Source organism: Phacochoerus africanus, chromosome X, assembly GCF_016906955.1.
Source record: "Phacochoerus africanus isolate WHEZ1 chromosome X, ROS_Pafr_v1, whole genome shotgun sequence".
NCBI classification, from domain to species: Eukaryota; Metazoa; Chordata; class Mammalia; order Artiodactyla; family Suidae; genus Phacochoerus; species Phacochoerus africanus.
In genome coordinates this window covers 17,832,634-17,855,060 of record NC_062560.1, presented here as the reverse complement: position 1 = coordinate 17,855,060, position 22,427 = coordinate 17,832,634, and the positions used below count along the sequence as shown (strand labels likewise).

General features: G+C 43.7%; 1 protein-coding gene across 1 annotated transcript in view; it reads left to right on the top strand.

Moving 5' to 3' along the window:
* The first annotated feature begins 3,973 nt into the window (after positions 1 to 3,973).
* ADGRG2 (adhesion G protein-coupled receptor G2) overlaps positions 3,974 to 22,427 on the top strand; it is a 151,262-nt gene continuing 132,808 nt past the window's right edge. The window contains exon 1 of the mRNA XM_047765342.1: positions 3,974 to 4,021. The gene's annotated coding sequence lies outside the window, so the exon portion shown is untranslated. The remainder of the gene's footprint in view (positions 4,022 to 22,427) is intronic.

Here is a 22,427-nt window from a genome sequence, read left to right as displayed (position 1 = left end):
AGCCTGTGGAAGTTCCTGAGGCAGGGATCCAACCCACACCACAGCAGCGACCTGTGTCCCAGCAGTGACGATGCTGGATCCAGTGACAATGCCACTAGAGAACTCCCACCCCCTATGTATCTTATGAATGGGGAAACTGAGACTCAGACTCAGTATAGTGACTGCCCCAATGAGAGAGTGGCAAAACTGGTAGACACCAAACCCCTCATTGCCTGAGTCTCTGTCTAGTGCTTTTGCTGTTCCAAAATTCCACCTTTTATCCTCAGGCATTAAGACAGAAGGAGCCCGGAAGTCACAGGCTGATTCCATTCCTGGCTCTACCACTTCCTAGCTGTGGGTCTTGGGAGAAGCCACTTCACTTCTCTGTACCCCAGTTTCCTCAGCGGCAATCCACAGGGAGTTGCCATGAGGATTTAGCAACAAAGTATAAAGCATGTTAAAAACCAAGTACGCATGTTCTCATCAGCATCATTTGAATTCCTCATCCCGCCGTTTTGACTGGGACTCAAGTCCCATAGTCTCTTTGTGCCTATTTCCTTTGGAAAATAATGAATCTGTTTGAGGCCATCATGTGGTATATTTTTAGCTTCTTTGGCCACAGGTAAACTGTATTTCAAGTTCTAAGGAGAGCGTTTGGGCCCCGATCACTGGCAAGCTGTCCTCTTCTGTCACCTCACTTGACTGAGAGCCCACACCCCGGGGTCCACCAGCGGGAGCAGGCAGTGAGACAAGGACTTCTGCTGTCCCCACTCAGGCTCTGCCACGTTTCCTGATGGACCAATGTCTGGGGATCAGACTGTCTATCACTGGCTCAAAGACGCAGTGGGGAAAGAGCCAAAATCGTATACTCACCAGTTGCTGGGACATCAGACTCTGGGCTGTGGATGAAGATTGAACCTCCGAACCAGAGCGTCCATGGCCTTCCTGCATGTCAGCAGACAGTGCCTGCGTAGGGAGCATGCGACCAGGGCCCCCTCTCACCAAAAAGACAGCGCTGTGGCTGGAGGGCTGGGGCCCTCTCTTCAGTTCCAGCCTCTTTCCTCTTCTGTTGGTCTTGATGGTTGATCTGAGAGTGTCACGGAGAATCAAAGTTTGGCTAGAAGTGCATCTAAATAGGAATTTCTATTTTATTTTAAATTTTGGGGGGGAGTTTCCGTTGTGGTGCAGCAGAAACGAATCTGACTAGGAACCCTGAGGTTGTGGGTTGGCTCCCTGGCCTCGCTCAGTGGGTTAAGGATCTGGCGTTGCCCTGAGCTGTGGTGTAGGTCTCAGACATGGCTCGGATCCGGCGTTGCTGTGGCTGTGGTGTAGACCGGCAGCTGTAGCTCTGATTTGACCCCTAGCCTGGGAACCTCCATATGCCGTGGATGCAGCCCTGAAAAGCAAACAAAGAAAAAAAATTTTTTTGGCCACACCTGTGGCAAATGGAAGTTCCCAGGCCAGGGATCCAACCTACGCCACAGCAGGGACCCAGGCTACTGCAGTGACAACCTGGATACCGCCCACTGTGCCACAAGGCAACTCCCAGGAGTTTTTTTTTTCCTTTTGTCCTGGCAAAACAGTATCACATTTGTATATTTTAGATACATTTCCTAAAAGTGACTTTTTTTTTTGGCAGCAAGATTGTTTAAAGGAAAAGCATATTTATTCTATTATTACTCCAGAAACTCAAGCAACCTTTAATATGAGTTCTATATGGTTTAACTTTTTATTGCGGTAAAATATACATAGAGAAAATACACATATCATGGTGAGCAGCTCAATGAATTTTCATAAACTTAACAGATCCATGTAAGTAGCACCCAAATCAAGACACTGGAGTTCCCGTCATGGCTCAGCAGTAACGAACCCAGCTAGGATCCATGAGGGCACAGGTTCCATCCCTGGCCTCGCTCAGTGGGTTAAAGATCTGGCGTGGCCATGAGCTGATCCCGAGTTGCTGTGGCGGTGGTGTAGGCTGGCAGCTACAGCGCTGATTTGACCCCTAGCCTGGGAACCTCCATATGCTGTGGGTGTGGTCCTTAAAAAAAAAAAAAAGTAGCAAGGAAAGAAGACGTTACCTATATCCTTATCATCTGTGACACTCCCTCCAGTCATCAACCCCCCAACCAGCATCCTGACTTACAACCTCATAAATTGGTTTTGCCGGTTTTATGCTTCGTGTCATCGAATCACATAGTATGTAAAATGCTTTTGTGTCTGACTTCCTCAGCATAGCAGTGGCTTGTGCATTCTCTTTGCTGTCTGGTATTCCATTTTGAGACTATACCACCGCAGTGTTTTCAAACCATTCTTCTGTTGATGTACATTTGGGTAGTTTCCAATCTGAGGCTATTACAAAGACATGGCTATGAACGTTCTGGTTCCTACCCTCTGGTAAACATGTGCACTCATTTCTGTTGCGTATACACCTAGAAGGGGAATTTGGACATTGGTTTTTAATAGATTTTTCCAGATAACAGTGTATGAGATTTTTGTTGGCTCTGTACAATATGAAGTCTATTTGCTAACATATGCAAGTGTTAATGCAAATGGAAACAATTTAATCCTTTGGAATAGTCTTCACTCTGTTTATTAAAATATACTGTTTTCCCTTCATCATAATTCTGCCTCCAGCTTGTTATGTAACCTGGCCGAGCTTCCTGACCTCCGCCCCCCCTTAATCCAACCAGTCAAAAGTCTCTCTAAAAACACTTGCCATTCATTTTTCCAGCTAGAATGTTGTGAGTGTTAATAAATTAGTGTTTGCAAAACAAAATCAACTCTTCCTGCAAAGCAGAGTATATGTCTCACTGGTGCTGTGTCTAATATGGGCAGAGTCAGCCACCGTGTGCCCTGCAGTTCTGTACTTTACAAACATCCTCTCCACAGCCTGAATGCAATTCAGAATCTAGAATTTTGTTTTGGTGGTAAAGGAAAATGGAATATTCTCTTGTAGGTTTTAATGAAATTGTAGGTTTTAATGAAAGAGAACGGTGCTTTTAAAGTAATAAAGCATTTTGTAAATACAGGAGTTAATTCGACTACAAAGAGGAGGGTTGGAGAGGGTAGAGGGGTGGGGGAGGGTGTACAAGGGGCCAGAGAGGGAATTCGGAGCACTTTCCTCCCCTGGTCTCAACAACTAATTCTTACTGTAGATTCAAACTAAGTTCCTCTGGGCCTCGGTTTTCCCATCTGTAACATGGGTTACTTTGACAAGCTGGTTAGGTGATCTGGAAATCCTATCCAGATCTAGTTTTTGTTCTACAGTGTGCAGAGGAAGGAGATGCTGACAGAAAAGGTAGAGGGGACCAGGGGCAACTCATTGCATATGCCACCCCCCAACCCTCTTGCAGGCAGAGTCCTGGGGATCCCAATTTCTAGGTATCCAGTGTGCCCTGCCCTTCACCAGGTAACCATGGAGCTGAATTCGTTCCCACGGCCTTTGCCTTTCATCGATCTCGGCGAATGCCCTCCCGGCGGTCTGACGTCTGCATCAGGAATATTGTGGCAGAGGGGCGACCTCGGGGTTCCCACCTATCACAGTGCAAGGTGCTGAAGGTGGTGGGACACGCGTTTGGGTACCAGGGCGACCCCTAAAGGTGAGCGGCTGGGTCGGGAGACTGGAGTCCTCGAGGAGCGCGCTTAACCGGACACGGGGACTCCAAGGAATCCGGAGGAGCCGCGGGGGCCTCGGCAGGGTGGGGTGGGCCTGGCCCGCGGACCCCACTTCTTTCCCCGCCCCCTCGCTTGGAGCTCCCAGCCGGGCCTGGGGCCGCTGAGTGCTCGCTCACACCCTGCTCCTTCCGCGCCCCGCCCGCTCCCCACCTCCGCGTCCTGCCTCCGCGCCCAGCCTCGCCGCCGCCGAGCGCCGGACGCGCCACGCCGCTCTGGGCAGCTGGAGAGCAGGCGGGCGAGCGGGCCGGGAGCGGCGGGGGCGGTGCCCAGCCCGCGGGAGGGGGAGGAGGGAAGCGGCCCGAGGGAACGGGGAAAAGGAGGGCTGGAGGGCGCCAGCGGCCAGCCCGTCGGCGGGGACCGGCAGGTAAGCGCGCGGCGCCGGGATGGGTCTGTCCCCTCGGGTTCCGGAGACCCGGCGGGGGAGCTGGCGACGGGCGCGGGCGGGCTCGGGCGCAGCGCCTGGACCTGGAGTGCGATGGGACGGCGGGGCGAGGGCTCCCTCCGCCAGACTGCGGCTCTGAGCCGGGGGCTGCGGCCGCTCCGAAAGGCGGAGGAAGAGGGCCGAGCTGGGGGACAGGCACCTCGACAGTGGGAGAGCGCGCGCCGTGGGAAAGGGGGCTCCAGCGAAGCGTTCTCCTTGGGAAGGGGGGGCGTGTGTATCCAAAGACTTCAAACGGACGCCACCTCGCCTCGAAAAGGAGCCGCGAGCCTTGTTCGCGCGGACGGTCTTCGAGACGCGACTCGCACGGACTCAGTTTGCCGCGCCGCGCAGTGGGTGCGGCGCAGCCTGCGGAGCGCGGACGCGCCCCGGACCCGGGACGGCTGGGCGAGGCAGCGTCTGATGAGACCCAGAGCAGGTGGCTCCTTGCGTAGAGAGATGGAGCAGCAGCCAGGAGCCTGAGGGTAGGCACGGGGAAAGGACGGGGCTGGAGGTCTCGGGTGAGCGCTCTTCTACCGGGACTTAGGTTTTCCAGGCTCTGGGGCTATATACGTTTCAGGTGAGGAGGAGAAGGAGCGCAGACGGGCTTCCTGGGAGCCAGATGAGGCGGGCGGCAGAGGTTTTCCGTGGCTGCACCGACGGTGATCCTTCTTTGTATGTCCTGTCCACACGAAATCCCTGGGGGATCTTGTTAAAATACAGTTTCTGATTCAGTAGGTCTGGGGTGGGGACCGACAGTCTGCGTTTCTAACGAGTTCCCAGATGCTGCTGGTGCTGCTGCTGCACCATGGACCACACTTTACTAGGCAGGCCCTACAGAAAAAAAATTTTTTTCTTTCCTCCCCTTTGGTTCAACAGGCTGCAAAGCTTAGGAAAACTGGGACACTGGGAGAGGAGGTCCTGAGACTTCATAATCCGACCTCCACCCCAAACACACACATTAAAATGATTACTACTCATTTCGTAGTAGAATTTTGTACTCATCTTACTGGGTTACTAGCCAAATACATTATCTGATAGTAGAGCTGGCTTCATGGGCGTGCAGCCTGTGTTTGGTTTAATGTTCTGCTGTCGCTGTCGAAATTCTGAATAATCTTTGAACAAGGGGCTTTGCATTTTTATTTTGCCCTGGACCCCACGTATTATGTAGCTGGTCCTGTCTAGTAGCCACCATAGGCCGAAAAAGGACTCATTTCTTTGATTAGGGTCTGGAGCTGGTGGGGGTGATGGAGCGTGAAGGTGTATTAAGCAAAGACTAGCTAGATGTTGTAATTGTTTTCATCTTTCTCACCTTGTCTTCAGCTATTTTAAGAGAAAAGCCTGTGAGTGTAATCTCAGTTATACATGGTATGCCCATGCTTATTTTTAAATTAATATTAATAATTTATTAAGAGCTTAATTGTTAATACAATTAAGTTTGATGTTGTAATAGTTTGTGAATTGAGTGACAACGAGTGTGCTGCTTGCGAGAGACTTGGGGAGTTTTTATTTAGTATCTCAAAGTTTTGCTTAGTTAAGACCTGAAATGAAGTGCACATTGCTTAGTTGGCTGCTTTTACAGCTTGAATGCAAAGCTGGAAAACAAAAAGTGGCTAAATTTTGAAGCTGTTCAGGGGTATTGTTTTACAGGGCCTCAGCGTGATGCCAGCCCCTATCGAATTTCCTCTGCTTTTATCATCCCCGCATCCCTGCAAGGTGACTTTCCTTCAAAGGGGGAATAGAGCACATTTTGCTTTTGAAAAACACTGCAGAAATGCAGGGCAAGTGTGAGTGTTTTCTCTGTGACTAATGCTTGCCCCAAACCCATAGATTCCAGGTGTGTGTGCTTTTCTAGAAGAAAAAAATTGTTGGAGACACAGAAGAGAAGAAAAAAAAAATGGAACTTGAATTATGGACATGATTGTGTTCAGCACAGGGAGAAAAAAGCCTGGGAAATGGCATTTCATTGATGGGTTTGGCAGGGAAAGGAGAGCCGCTGTGTTTCTGGTACCGCGAACAGCTTTCCAGAAATGGCAAAGTGAGTTTGCTTAGGTGTTAGGGAGAGCCAGCAAAGGAGCCCATCTGCCATGGCTAACGCGGGTGGTCATTCTGGGTGCTCCAGTGTGGCCGTGGTGTGCCTGAGGCTGGTTTGGGACTCAGACCGGGGCACATCCTTACCCCTACGAGGTTCTGAGTGCTTCCACTGCTCACATGGAGCTGACGACCACATTTTTCCATTTTGGTGCCTGAGCGTGCCAGGTCACTTTCAGATACCCGCTAGAGATTGGGAAGAACGGCATTTAATTGAAAAAGAGAGGGGCTGGGGGCGGTGAGGGGAAGCCTGCCTTACCCTGGCGTTGATAATTCCAAAGACAGAAAGGAGAGACTCTGCCTTTAGGAAAAACCTGGGAGCTGGTTTTTATGCCTCATTGAGATAGGCCTCTTCCCTACCCAACCGCAAAACAAATGTTCTTTTAAAATGTTTACGGTTTAAAACATATGTGAGTCTTTAATCCACGTGGAAATTACTTGGGGGGCATGGTAGGAGGTAGAGGGTATTGGACCTTAAGAAATGGGCTAAACATTTGGCGGAAATTATCATAAAATAAATCCCCTCAATCAAAGAAGAGTCTGTGAATACTGTTCCATTTTGTAAATCTGCTTACTTTGTGAGCCAATTCCCTGTTTTAAAAATTGAAGTACAACTTATTTACAATAACCTTCACCCTTTTTAGTCCACCATTCCATAAGCTTTGACAAATAGCTGTAGTTATGTAACCGCCTCCATATCAAGATACAGAACTCCATCGCTGCAGGGTGTTCCTTTTTGACCTTTTGTAGTTAACCCTTTCCACCACTCTCAGCCCCTGGCAACCACTGATTTGTTTTCTACCCCTATAAATTTGTCTTTTTCGGAGTTCCCATCGTGGCGCAGTGGTTAATGAATCCGACTAGGAACTATGAGGTTCCGGGTTCAATCCCTGGCCTTGCTCAGTGGGTTAAGGAGCTGGCATAGTTGTGAGCTGTGGTGTAGGTTGCAGATGCGGCTCGAATCCCGCATGGCTGTGGCTGTGGTGTAGGCCGGCAGCCATAGCTCCGATTCGACCCCTAGCTTGGGAACCTCCATATGCTGTGGGAGCAGCCCTAGAAAAGGCAAAAAGACAAAAAAAAATTTTGTCCCAGACTGTCCCGTGAATGGATTCATACAAGATGTAGCCTTCTGAGTGGCTTCTTTAACTCAGCATAATGCACGCGGGGTTCATCCATGTTGTGTGAATCAGTAATTGGTTCCTTTTTATTGCCGAGTAATATTCCACAGTTTGTCCATTGGCCATCTTTTGGTGATTATGAATAGGGCTAATATAAACGTTCACATACGGCTTTTTGTGTGAAATTTGCCTTTCACTGGAGTCAGTACTCAGAAGTAGGATTGTTGTTTTGTGTGGTAAATTTAACTTGGTAAGAAACTGCCCAACTTGTCCTAAGTGGCTACATCAGGGCACACGCCCACTGGCGATGTCTGAGAGGTCCCTTTGCTTGGCATCCTGGTCAGCGCTTGGTGTTGTCAGCTCATTTTATTCCAGGCATTCCAGTAGGTTTGTGATGGCATCTCTGTGATTTTCATTTGAGCTTCCCTGATAACTCATGATGTCGAGCATCTTTTCGTGTGCTTTTTGGTCATTTGTTTACCTTCTTTTATGAAGTGCCCTTTTTTTTTATTTATTTTTTATTGTATTGTATGTCTTGTTGAATCACGAGAGTTCTCCATACACCTGCACCCAAGTTCTCTGTCAGCTATATGGGTTACAAATGTTTTCTTTTCGTTTGTGGCTTGCCCTTTCATTTTCTTTATTTTTAAAAAAATCGTGGGAGTTCTCATCGAGGTGCAGGGGAAACGAATCTAACTAGGAACCATGAGGTTGTGGGTTCGATCCCTAGCCTCGCTCAGTGAGTTAAGGATCTGGCATTGCTGTGAGCTGTGGTGTGGGTCGCAGACTTGGTTGGGATCCGGTGTGACTGTGGCTGGGGTGTAGCCCGGTGTCTACAGCTCTGATGAGACCCCTAGCCTGGGAACCTCCATATGCCGCAGGTGTGGCCCTAAAAAGACAAAAGACAAAAAAAAATTGTGGTAGGTACCCTAAACATGAGATTTGTCCTCTTTGCACATTTCGAAGTGTGCAGTACAGCATCATGAACTATAGGCAGGAGGGTCAGCACATAGCTGGAACTTTTTCACTTTGTAAAACTGAAACTTTATGCTCCTGGAGCAGCCAGCCCCCCTTTCTCCCTCCCTCCATTCCCTGGCAACCCCCATTCTACGCTCAGTTTCTATGAGTTTTTTAGTTGACTCATACCTCGTATAAGTGGAATTAATGATTTTTTTTTCAAGAGCAGAGGTTGTAAATCTTGATAAAGTCTAATTTGTCAGGTTTTTTTTTTTCTTCTATGAATAGCGCTTTTAGTAACCTGTCTGATAAATATTTGTCCACCTCACGTTTACCAAGATTTCCCCCTGCATGTTCTTCTAGACACTGTATAGTTTTATCTTTTATGTGTAGGCTTATGACTTCATTTGAGTTAATTTTTGCATGAGTCAAGATTCATTCTTTTCCGTATAGATAGCTGCTTGTTGCAACATCATTTATTGAAAAGATTATCTTTTGCCTTGTCGTCTCCCCTGGGCTCCTTTGTCAAAAATGAATTTACTGTTTATGGGTGGGTTTCGTTTTGAACTCTGTTCTGTTCCATTGATCGGTCTGTCCTTAGGCCAATACCGCCCTGTGTAGAAGTTACGCGTTCTTGCCCGGGGGATTCCTAGATTTTGTTGGTTTTTTTTTAGAAATTGTATCTTTTTTCCCTTTTCATTTTCTTATGATTATGCTCTGGTGTAGACGGCCTTTTACATTCTGTTGTCGGTCCAGCATTCAAGCCGTGTTACTGAACTTTGAGTAGTTCTCATAGTTTTTCAGTTAATTTTCTTGGATTTTCAAGGTTAACAATCAAACTGTCTGCAAATGGCACTAGTTTAGGGATCCCTCCCCTCCCCCAATACTTTTTGCCTCATTTATCTGCTCTCCTGTGGGACAGCGTTGAGGAGTAGTTTGTCTCGGGTGTGGACTCTTCTAACAGCTTACCACTAGGTCTTTCGCTCGCTGTGGCATTTTGGAAGCCACCCGTATTACTGCCTTCAGGAGGCTTCTTTCCCTTTTTAGCTTGAATGTTCTAAAATGTAATTTCAAGATTTCTTGTTCTGCGTGGAATTTTTTTTTTTTTTTCCCCATCGAAAAACCTAAAGTTTAGAGGTGAGTCAGTCTTCCTGGCTTTGGAGGGTCATATTTTGATCTCCCTGGAGGAGAAAATAGTGTGGCAGAAGTCGATTCACTTTATTTAGACTAGGAAGGAGTTCCTGTGCCAGGGACCAAACCCATGCCACAGCAGTGACCTGAGCTGCTGCAGTGACAATGCCAGATCCTCAACCTGTGCTGCCACAGGGGAACTCCTGAAGCTTTTTTTTTTTTTTTTTTCCCCTGGAGCTTGTTTATACTGTTCTCCTTTGGGGGGCTGCCAGGTACAGCGAAGAAGGGAGAGACTAAAGGAACAGTTTTTATGTGTAAATAAATATCTTATGTATAAATAAGATAACTTTTTGTAGTTTTTCAAACTTTCCTGCCTACCATTCAGTGAGGAGTACATATCTCAACCCTGTATGAACATACCTATATGTAATTGAAACAGACTCTACAAAGTATTATGCGTTTTTCCTCTGTGCAAATATATTCTGAGATTTTTAATTCTCTTTTGTCCTCTTTCGTTTTAAGATGATAATCATGCTCACTGGGTTAAGCATCTGGCATTGTCACTGCAGCGGCTTGGGTCACTGCTGTGGCATGGGTTCCATCCCTGGCTCCCCGGGACTTTCATATGCCTTGGGTGCAGCCAAAAAAAAAAAAAAAGATAATCACTACCCCCTGAATTGATTTGACACTCTTTCATAAAACACTTTTATAAAACTGTTCCTTTAGTTTCTAAGTCCCCAAAGCGCTGAACTCTGTCCGGGATGGATTCATTTTACATCAGATCCTGTTAGGATGCAAAGTAAGCTCATCGCTAATACCCTGAGATAATAGTAGCTACCCACATTTTTCTCTTGAATTACCGTGTAGCTTCTAACCCGGTCTCTCAGGGCCCACCCTTGACCCCACAGAATCGCCAGTAAACAGCCTTGTAATTCACTGCTCAAAACTTCTCAAAGCCTCTCCCACACTTAGACTAAATCCCCCAGATCCTCCTTGTAGCCTCTGAGGCCCTAGGTGACTTTTACCCCGTTCTTCCCACACGTCTCCAGATATCCCAGCCTCTCTGCTACTCATCACCCGAGCCACACATTTTCCTGCCTCCCAGCTTTAGCATCTGCTGTGCTACCTGCCTGGAGCACCGTTTCACCACGTAATCACATAACTTGTCCCTCTGTTTCATCTGGGTCTTCTCTAACCCTCATTCTAAATCAGCATGCCTCGGAGTTCCCGTCGTGGCTCAGTGGTTAACGAATCTGACTGGGAACCATGAGGTTGCTGGTACAATCCCTGGCCTTGCTCAGTGGGTTAAGGATCTGGCGTTGCCGTGAGCTGTGGTGGAGGTCACAGACGTGACTCAGATCCAGCATTGCTGTGGCTCTGGTGCAGGCCGGAGGCTACAGCTCTGATTCGACCCCTAGCCTGGGAACCTCCAAACCTCCCTATGCCGTGGGAACAGCCCTAGAAAAGGCAAAAAGACAAAAATCAATCAATCTGCATGCCTCACCTACCACTGTAAATGTCCCTCATCCCTCTTTTTTTGGGGGGGGTGCGCACATGCAGCATATGGAGGTTCCCAGGCTAGGGGTCCAATCGGAGCTGTAGCCGCTGGCCTACACCACAGCCACAGCAACTCGGGATCTTTAATCCGCTGAGCGGAGGCCAAGGATCAAACCCACAACCTCATGGTTCCTAGTCGGAGTCTTTTCCACTGCACCACAGCAGGAACTCCCCACTTTTGTTTTCTTATAACACTCTTATCTGCAATTATATTACTTAGTTATTTCTTTACTGATTCCGTGTCTTTTTTTTCTCTCTGCTAGAATACAAGTTCCAATGGTGTATCTTGCTCCCAGTTGTATTTTCAGGACCTCAAACAGTGGGACATACATAGTGGTGCTTAATAAGTATTTGTTGACTGGAGGAATGAGTACACCTGGAACGAAGAAGAAATCAGGCACTAGTCCTAAGAGAAATTTAAAGCACTCTGCCTTTCTGTTCAGTTTTGTTGTGGAAATTTCTTTTTTGTTGTTGTTATTATTACTATTTTTTTTTTAATAGTTGTTTCCCCAATACAGAGTTGTGGAAATTTCTTTAGCTAAAGCATAGAGTATATTTTAATGTAAGCAGTTCATTATTTAGCAGACATCTGGTATCCAGTGCATTTCTGACTGTGATAATAATGATAGCTGAAGAGCTAATATGTATTGGGCAGGCAGTGTCTTTACTGATTTACCTGTAGTAACTCATTTAACCCTCTCAAGCTCTCGAGGCGAGTACTGTTATTATCATTTTACAGTGAGGAAGCTGAGTCTCAAAGAGATGTACTTTGTCTAAGGTCGTACAAACGGTAAGCAGTAGATCCAGGGTTTGAACACACACCGTCTGATTTCAGAGCCTGTGTTTTGTTTTTGTTTTTGTTTTTTTCATTGAAGGATAGTCAATTTACAATATTGTATTAGTTTCAGGGGTATAGCATAGTGATTCAGTATTTTTACAGATTATGCTCATTGAAAGTTATTTTAAGATAATAGCTGTAATTCCCTGTGCTATACAATATATCCTTGTTATTTATCGATTTCATTTTTTTCTTAAACTTTTTTTATTAAAGTATAGTTGATTTACAATGTTATGTCAATTTCTGCTGTTCAGCAAAGTGACCCAGTCATACAAAACATTCCCTTTCTTGTATCATCCCCATCATGGTCTATCCCAAGAGATTGGATATAGTTCCCTATGCTGTACAGAAGGACCTCATTGCTTATCTACTGTAAATGTAATAGTTTGCATCTGCGAACCCTAAACTCCCCGTCCATCCCACTCCCTCCCCACCTCCCCCTTGGGAACCACAAGTCTGTTCTCCATGTCCATGAGTTTGTTTTTTTCCTGTAGAGGGGTTCATTTGTGCCATACCTTAGATTCCAGATATGAGTGATATCATATGGTATGTCTTTCTTTTTGACTTACTTCACTTAGTGTGAGAGTCTCTAGTTCCATCCATGTTGCTGCAAGTGGCATTATTTTATTCTTCTTTATGGCCAAGTAGTATTCCATTGTGTATATATGCCACATCTTAATCCATTCATCTGTCAGTGGACATTTAGGTTGTTTCCAGGTCTTGGCACTTGTGAATAGTGCTGCAATGAACAGAGGCATGCATGTATCTTTTTCAATGCAAGTTTTGTCCGGATGTATGCCCAGGAGTGGGATTGCTGGGTCATATGGTAGTTCTATATTTAGTTTTCTGAGGAACCTCCATACTGTTTTCCATAGTGCTCGTACCAATTTATATTCCCAGCAACAGTGAAGGAGGGTTCCCTTTTCTCCACACCCTCTCCAGCATTTGTTATTTGTTGACTTGTTAATGATGGCCATTCTGACTGGTGGTACCTCATTGTAGGTTTTGTTTTTAGGGCTGCAGGTGCAGCACATGGAAGTTCCCAGGCTAGGGGTTGAATCAGAGCTACAGCTGCAGCCACAGCAACACTAGGTCCAAGCCACATCTTCAACCTGCACCACAGCTTACAGCAATGCCAGATCTTTAACCCCACTGAGTGAGGCCAGGGATCAAACCCGCATCCTCATGGATACTATTCGGATTCATTTCCCTTGCACCGCAACAGGAACTCACCTTCATTGTAGTTTTGATTTGCATTTCTCTAATAATTAGTGATGTTGAGCATTTTTTCATGTGTCTGTTGGCCATCTGTATATCTTCTTTGGAAAAATGTCTATTTAGGTCTTCTGCCCATTTTTCAATTGGATTGTTGGTTTTTTTGCTATTGAGTTGTATAAGTTGTTTGCATATTTTAGAGATTAAGCCCTTGTTGTTTGCATCATTTGAAACTGTTTTCTCCTATTCCATAGGTTGTCTTTTTTTCTTTTTTAATGGTTTCCTTTGCTGTGCAAAGGCTTGTAAGTGTGATTAGGTCCCATTGGTTTATTTTTGTTTTTATTTACTTATCTATTTTATACATAGTATTTCGTATCTTTTAATATCATACCCCTAACTTGCCCCTCTGCCCTTCCCTTTCCCCAGTTGTAGCCACTAGCTTGTTTTCTCTGTGAGTCTGTTTCTGTTTTGCTATATACATTCTTTTTTTTTTTTTTTTTTCCGGCTGCACCTGTGGCATATAGAAGTTACTGGGTCAGGGACCAAACCCAAGTCACAGCAGTGACTCAAGCTGCTGCAGTGATAATGCCAGATTCTTAATCTGCAGTGCCACAAGAAAACTTCTCATTTGTATTATTTTTTAGATTCCACATATAAATGATACCATACAGTATTTGTCTTTCTCTGACTTTTTTCACGGTCCATCCACAGACAAATGGATAAAGAAGATATGGGGTGTGTGTGTGTGTATATATATATATATATATATATATATATACACACACAATGGAATATTTATTACTCAGCTGTAAAAAAAGAATAAAATAATGTCATTTGCAGCAATGTGGATGGACCTAGAACCTGCGTTCTTTTTAATCACAGTGCTCCTGGCAACAAGGAGCATACAAAATTCCTGATCTTTATAAACATGTAATGTTTATGGCCTTTGTTCCTATAACCGAGCAAGGGATTATGAGCATGATGTGGAAAGCCAAACTCTGACAGTGGATGTTCGCAGCAAAGTAGGGGTTTATAGCAGGGAGCCAAGCAAGGAAGATAAGCCTCAGGTCCACTCCACCTTGGTCTTTGAGTGAGGGTATTTGTTTTTTTAAAGGGGAAGAACAAAGAGGCTGGGATTAGTCATCATCTGTGGACTTTCTGTGACCTTTTTGGTTTTTAATGGCAGTACCTGTGCATATAGAAGTTTCTGGGCCAAGGATTGAATTTAAGCTGTGGTGTGTAGCCTCTGCTACAGCTGCAATAATGCTGGATCCTTTAACCCACTGCATTGGGCCTGCATCTCCCCAGCGACCCAAGCTGTTGTAGTCAGGTTCTTAACCCACTGCACCACAGCGGGAACTCCCCTGCGACCTTGCTTGCTTGCTTACTTGCTTGCTTTGGAGCTTCAGCTGCCAGCCTATACCACAGCCACAGCAATGCCAGATGCAAACCAAGTCTTCAGCCTACACCTCAGCTCACAGCAATGCTGGATCTTTAACTCACTGAGTGAGCCCAGGGATCAAACCCTCATCTTGGGGATACTAGTCAGGTTCGTTACCGCTGAGCCACAATGGGAACTCCCTCTGAAACATTTCTTAATTGTAGTTTCTGGAGTCAGGATGTGTTTGGTTTACAGTTGTCTGGCCAGGTCTGTTAACCCAACTTTCCCTGGAGAAATAAGCTGAGTTTGTACACTAATGCTGATATCTATAGAGAAATTTTAGTGTATTAATGATGTGATTGACAACAACCATTTTAGTCTTCTGACTCTGATGGATTAGTGTTCAGGATTAGGACCAGAGGGGACAAGAAAAGGAATCAAGTTTTGGATAGAGAGATTAATCAATTTCTGTAAGGGAATTTGGGATTATGGGGGCTTGATTTTGACTTCCACTCCTCTTTTAACTTTCTCTACATCTTTTTTTTTTCTTTTTTCTCTCTACATCTTTGAGAGAACAGGGCAATGACTGCTCTGGCCCCTTCCTGCTAAAACTGAGTGTATGTGGTCCTGCCTCGATTTGGGGAATGGACACCCAGTTGCCAGTATTCCTGAGTTCGAAGTTTTGGATCTGAGTCTTGTATGATTAAGATCTTGGTCCCTTGGTCCACCGTTTTGGTGCAACAGGTCCAATTAGAAGGAGGAGGAGGAGTGGCAACCTGAACTTTAATACACTTATGAAAATAGACTGCATTTGCTGAGAAATTTGGGAGCCTGAGCCTGAAAACAAGTCCGGACTTGGCAATTCTAGGGAGACTTGTTAGAGCCAGCTAGTCCGTTGCCTAATATTAGCCAAATAGGTTTTAGCTTCTGATATGGTATTAACCTATACATAAGAGGAGCTATTGGCCACTACGCATATGTCTCCATTTTCTGCTGAAATCTAATCTAAAGCAATTTTACTGGTTTGGTACAGTCGTGGCTAAAGGATCTAGTACTTTCTGCTGGAAGACTACAGCCTGATTTGTTACTACTATTTGTTACTTATTTGTTACTACTATTCCTAAGTAAGAGAAAGATTTCATAGTTATCTTGAGACAGTAAGGTTGCAGTTAGCAGCTGCCAGCAGATACTGTTTGGAGAATGACTGGTGGTATCCTCAAGTCTGACACAGTTCAGAACATTCAAGTTCTCAGTCATACGAGACTGTGTGTAAAATTACATCCACAGTGGCCATTCAGCTCTACCTTGGATGCCTGAACCACAGTTACTCAATTTTTCTTTTTTTGGCTTTTTAGGGCTGTACTCACAGCATATGGCGGTTCCCAGGCTAGGGGTCGAATTGGAGCTGAAGCCACTGGCCTACACCACAGACAGCCACAGCAATGCCAGATCCAAGCCACATGTGTGACCTACACCACAGTTCATGGCAACGCCAGATCCTTAACCCACAACCTCATGGATACTAGTCAGATTTGTTTCCACTGAGCCATGATGAGAACTCCTCAATTTCGATTTCTAAGTGCATTTTTTCCTTAACAGTTAAAGCTGTAAAATGCATGTTCAATAGGCCACAAAACAGCCTGTTATATTTTAAGTTAAATCAAGTATAAACCAGAATGACTTCCCCATACCTCAATATATGAACATCTCTTCAATCATTTCCTCTTTTATTTGCAAATCTTTAGATCAAAATATTTGCCCCCTCAGTGCCAGGGTAGTTGCTGCCTGCTCTGGGCCCATGGTCGATCGTGTCCCTTGGTGCCGGATCTGCTTTTCATTTATATATATATTTGCCTAGTTGTCCATGTTAGGGGAAAACTAACGAGATGGAGTTCCCTCGTGGCTCAGTGGGTTAAGGATCTAGCGTTCTCACTGCTATGGCTCTGGTTATAGCTGTGGCATAGGTTCGATCCCTGGCTTGGGAACTTCTGCATAGACATAGTGAACAAACTCAGAGTTACGCTAATAGGTAAACATTTTATAGGCAATACATTTTATAATCAGTTATATAAAACTGTAAAACATTGTATATGTGCTTTTAGCAGTAGACTTAAGGCAAGTGGTGATACATATCATCAAGTTATACTGTGACAACTTCACTGGAGAGTTTTCTTTTCATCCTAAAAATTAGGAGGAAGAGGATGGTTAGAAGTAAAACAATAACTTTCAGTGTTGATAGGGAGACAGATTTTTGGTTAACAGCTCTATTGAGTTAGTAGGGTAGATCTTACAAGCCTGGTCCGAATTCTTGGGTCATCGGTCTACCATTGCTGTTGTATGTTTTCTTCTCATCCTGGTAGAGGTGTCATTTGGGGCCAGCCATCCTCTCTATTGATCAGTCCAACGTAAAGGTCCTTCGGAAGTGGGAAATATGAATTCAGGAGTCAGTTCCCTTCTGTTTCTGTGCACATGAGCTAGTTAATAGTACTGATAAGGGTCCTTTTATGTAGGTTGGAGACAGTCCTTTAAATGATGCCTTTTCCAGCATGCATAGTCTCCTGGTTGCAGGTCATGGGCCGTCTGATCTTCATCCAAAGATAGATGGGTGTGATAAGCTTCACTGACAAACTTAAAGTGTCCTTTTAATAATTGAACTGAACTTTACAATAATGCAACATCACAACAGGGAGCTCTCTGGGAAGTGAGTCTTAGGCAGTAAATACAGACCTCAATTAACAAAACTAGAATTTAATATCCACTGAAATATTACTATTTTTCTCCCTAAAATCACTCTCATTTCTTCCAAATATAGCCAAATTGAGACTAATTTGTTTGCAAAGTTAGGTCTGGTTATTTGACCACATAGGCTGTTTTAAATTGGTTGTGGTGGAACTTTTCATAAGGAATCTAAGCTGGAGCTTTTAAAAGGCCTCTGAGGGCTGGGAAATCCATGCCAAGGGTTAGCCACAGATTCAGCCTGTGATATCCATGGATTTGGGTGAATTTGTCTCTTCTAGAGACTTTTGCACCTGGCAGGAGGTGACCTTCCTTATTTATCTGATAAGGCTGCTTGGAACCTCAGTTTCCAATTTCTGGAGGGATTAGGTAGAGAAAACAGATAAAGGTTTCAATTCTGCTTACAAACGTACAATTTACCAAGTTGCTAAAAGCCATAATTAGCTTTAAGCTAAAAGTTTCCTTATATCTGGAAAACACAGATTAAAACCCAGTACTATTTCAAACAAAAACCATAAATCTTATATTCACCAGTTCAGTCAGTCCAATGTCACGAATCCTTTTTGTTAACAGTTTTATGAAGCCATCAGGTTTTCCATTAGGATTCTTTAATTTCTTACTCCAGCACCATAATCCGAGTTATTAGAAACCTGTAATGTCAAAAAGTCCTTTCTCTGAATCTTCTTGGAAGATAAAGCATTTTTGCAAAAGGATCAGAGTAAAACAATAGCTGTCTATGAATGACAAAGGACATGGTTAAACACCTAATTACATGGTGAACCATGACAAAAGTCATGGCTAAACATCTGATTATGATGCCGTTGCCAAAGAAATTTGATTACTGCTATGACTGACAACATTTTAAGAGGATAACTGGGATTATGACTGATAACATTTTATCAGACATACTCAAATTTTAGAAATCCCATGTCATTTCTAACATATCTATATTAATCACATTTACCCATACGATATAACTTAAGAAGGATTATCACTCATTTGACAATGCTTCCTATGTAATTTAACATACCAAGCAAGCCTAATTCGTTTAATATTTATCTCTGAGATGCTTTAGGGGCACTTTGGAAAACTCAAAGTTAGCTGGAGGTTAACACACTTTAAATAAAATTTCATCTTTGGGGGAGTTCTTGTCATGGCTCAGCAGTAATGAATCCACTGGGAACCATGAGGTTCGCTCCCTGGCCTCGCTCAGTGGGTTAAAGAATCCGGCATTGCCGTGAGCTGTGGTGTAGGTAGCATACGTGGCTCAGATCCCACAGTGTGGCTGTGGTGTAGGCCGGCAGCTATAGCTCCGATTGGACCCCTAGCCTGGGAACTTAGATATGCCACACCTGTGGCCCTAAAAAGCAAAAAAAAAAAAAAAGAGAGAAATTGATCTTTGGGAAGTTTGTCAGATTTCAAAGCACTTGGTCAGATAGGGTCGTAGATCACTGTGAAACGATACTTATTCATTTAACCAAAGCGACGGTAAAAGATTTCAAAAGCGAATACAGAAAATTACAATATATTACTTAAAAAATAAAGAAACTTTACGATGATCTGATATCAAATGCAGCTCAATAGTCTAAAAAACCTTTGTTTTCTTCACAGAGAGAGAAAACCAAATGCCAGTCTTGTGCCAGCTTACTTTTAATAACCAAATTAATTTACTTAGTTAAATTCGATCTAAGCCATTCCTGACCATTCACAAAACTCTTTTACCAGGGTTCCTTTTTCATAAACCTTCCATAACTTTCTGTATCCATATTAGTTTGTCCCCTATTTTCTTTCCCATCCAGAAGCAATCAGGTCTAGGACAAAATTACTTTTTTTCCCTTAGCAAAATGTATTTCCATTCCTCATACCTTCTTTTTCCAAAAACACACATCCTAATTTCCTTGCATACTGAAAATTTTCCCTTATTACGTCTAGTAGCTTTAATTATGTATATATAAGTATATATATAAAATATATGTTATAATTTTTAACCCTTAGAAACCTTCATCTCTAGTGAAAACCAAGAAACCAGCAATTGTGAACATACCAGCATTTCCTGATTAGCACATTTATGAACATATTCTGTAATTTCTGGAAGCATGCATTTTCTCATAGCTTAATTTAATTCCTCAATGTGGTGTAAGACGTGTATCTAACAAACCCAAACATCTTTAGTTTTTCTCTCATAAGAAGACAAAAGTGGGTCAACGTAGACTTGTTTAGCAGTTGATGTTTTAGTGTTTTATTTTGTTTGGGAATAACCTAGATATGTAATAAACTTCCATCATTTAACTTAATTTAGCAAAACTAAAAGCTTAAAAAATCTGGAGAGATTATTTTTGTGTTGGGGCTGCCCCTGTGGCATGCGGAAGTTCCTGGGCCAGGGATTGAATCCGTGCCACAACAGCAACCCTAGCCACTGCGGTGACAATGCCGGATTCCTAACCTGCTGAGCTATGCAGAAACTCCTGGGAGAGACTACTTGTAAGTAATATTCCTAAAACATAATTATTCCAAAGAGCTCATCGAAAAATTGTATCTAATTTACTTCTATTTTCTTCACTATTCTCAACAATTGTTTACATTACCCATGAAAAAATTATAAGACATTAGACCAAACTATTTTTCTTGTTGATAAATTTTATAGCAGGAATAATATGAATTTATTTGACTTTCAGTAAACTTAGGTATAATAAAAGTATTACACTTAATGACTCAAAAGACATGTCTGTATTAATTAAATGAACAAGCTTAAACTAACGTTATTATTTTTTATTTTTTTATTTTTATTTTTTGTCTTTTTTTTTTTGCCATTTCTTGGGCCTCTCCCTTGGCATATGGAGGTTTCCAGGACAGGGGTCGAATCGGAGCTGTAGCTGCCAGCCAACGCCAGAGCCACAGCAACGCCAGATCCAAGCCACATCTGCGACCTACACCACAGCTCACGGCAATGCCGGATCCTTAACCCACTGAGCAAGGGCAGGGATCGAACCCGCATCCTCATGGTTCCTAGTCAGATTTGTTAACCACTGAGCCACGATGGGAACTCCTTAAACTAACTTTAATACTAGATATTATTTAAATAATATCACTTGAACCAGATCAGGTGAACCTGAAATTCATTTGTATTAGTTTCTTTTGTATTTCTGAGAATTTATGTAAATGTTTAATTTCCTTTAATTAAGTGGAACTTATTTATAAATTTATTTATAAGTTGTAAATTAATTTGATAATACCACCCAAAGGTAAAGACACATATTTATAATGCACACATTGACATACATCCAGACAGAAATAAAGATTCATTTTAGGAGTTCCCATCATGGCGCATTGGTTAACGAATCTGACTAGGAACCATGAGGTTGTGGGTTCGATCCCTGGCCTTGCTCAGTGGATTAAGGATCCGGCATTGCCGTGAGCTGTGGTGTAGGCTGCAGACACGGCTTGGATCCCACGTTGCTGTGGCTGTGATGTAGGCCGGTGACTAAAGCTCCGATTCGACCCCTAGCCTGGGAACCTCCATATGCCGTGGGTGTGGCCCAAGAAATGGCAAAAAGACAAAAAAAAAAAAAAGAGATTCATTTTAAATTTAGTCATGAATCAGATATTACAACAAAGAAGTCACAGCTTGTAAACAGCAGTTGGAATAAGTTAAGTTTAAAAGGCCTCTTTTCCCTTTCTTCCCCTCAATCTTTGGAATTTGAGATGGTCTAGAGAAGATAGGAATTCCTGAGAGCCATGCCCAAACATTTACATCTCAAGGCACAGGGGAAGAAAAGCCAAGTTTCTCCTAGAAGGACTTGTTCCCTTAGGGTTGGAATTCTGAAAAGATGTGTTACCAAGCCAGCAAAACCAGGTTTGCATTGTCAGATGAGCCTTATCTTGGGTGTTTTTCTCCAGGGTCTAAAGAATATTGTGGCCATGGAGTGCTATTAAAAAATACCATTTTGTGGGATAGACTGGGAGTTCGGGGTTACTAGATGCAAACTCTTATTATATTTAGAGTGGATAAATCATGAGGTCCTACTGTATAGCTCGGGGAGCTATAACCAATCTCTTGGGAAAGAACATGATGGAAGATAATATGAGAAAAAGAATGTGTGTGTGTGTGTGTGTGTATATACATATATATGACTGGGTCACTTTGCTGTACAGTAGAAATTGGCACAACAGTATAAATCAATAATAAAAAATATATGAAAAAGTCATTTTGGCTTTAGTCGTGGAACCATCACTCAAAGGGGTCCAGTTTTGTAGGATACATCCTAAAGGTCTATTTTTAGGAACTAAATTTTGTTTCCCACATCTGCCAAATAAAATAGCACACCTTCTTCAACAGAATGCACCCCCCCACCTCAAAAAAACAAACAAAACAAAACCACAAGACAAAAGCCAAACCAATTGCAAAGGCAACCTTAGGCTCTTACTTTTTTCAAACCCAAGCCTTTCCTCCATACCCAGCAGTGGACCTAGGAAGGCACTAGTATATGCAAGGATAAAAATTTCCAGTCTGTGCTTTTGTGCTGGTTGCTTACCAATAGATGTCTTCCAATCCAAAGACTGTTCCTTTACTGCAAGTCTAAAATACTGCCCAGAGTTGCTCATGCTTGGTGGAGAAGGGAATTCCCTAGCTGGATCCCCAGGCCAAAGGGGCCTGGGCAGCTGCTTTATCTGCAAAGAGGAAGCCCCACATTGGCACAGGGCCAGCCGACCATGGGTACGAACCTCAGAGGAACCCGAGAGGTCCCTGTGTGGTTGCCAGATGAGCAAGGTGCTCATGTGTCCAAGGTGCAGAAAGCCCAAAGCCAAACCCTGATAGCGACTGTTTGCAGCATAGTAAAGGTTTATTGCAGGGACCCAAGCAAGGGAGTGGGAGACAAGCCTCAGACCTGCCTCCGCTTGATCTTTGAGTTAGGGTGCTTTTTGTTTGTTTGTTTTTGTTTTTGTTTTTTTGGCTGCGTTGGCAGTGTGTAGAAGTTCCCAGCCCAGGAATCAAACCCGTGCCACAGCAGTGATCCAAGCTGCTATAGTGACAGCACCAGATCCTTAATCCACTGTTATGCCACAGGGGAACTCCCAGGTGTTTTTTGTGTGTTTGTTTGTTTTTTAATGGGGGAAGAACATCATCTTGTGACATTTATTTCACATTCCTCAATCATAGTTTAGGGAGTCAGGATGTCTTTGGGTTTTTGATTCTCTGGCCAGGTGGTTTGTGGTTCAGGGGTCTGTTGGCTTACTCTGGGGAAACAACCTGAGTTTGTACATTAATGGTGATGTCTATAATGTCTGTTATAATGCTATTATAATGCTAAATGCTATCATAATGTCTAT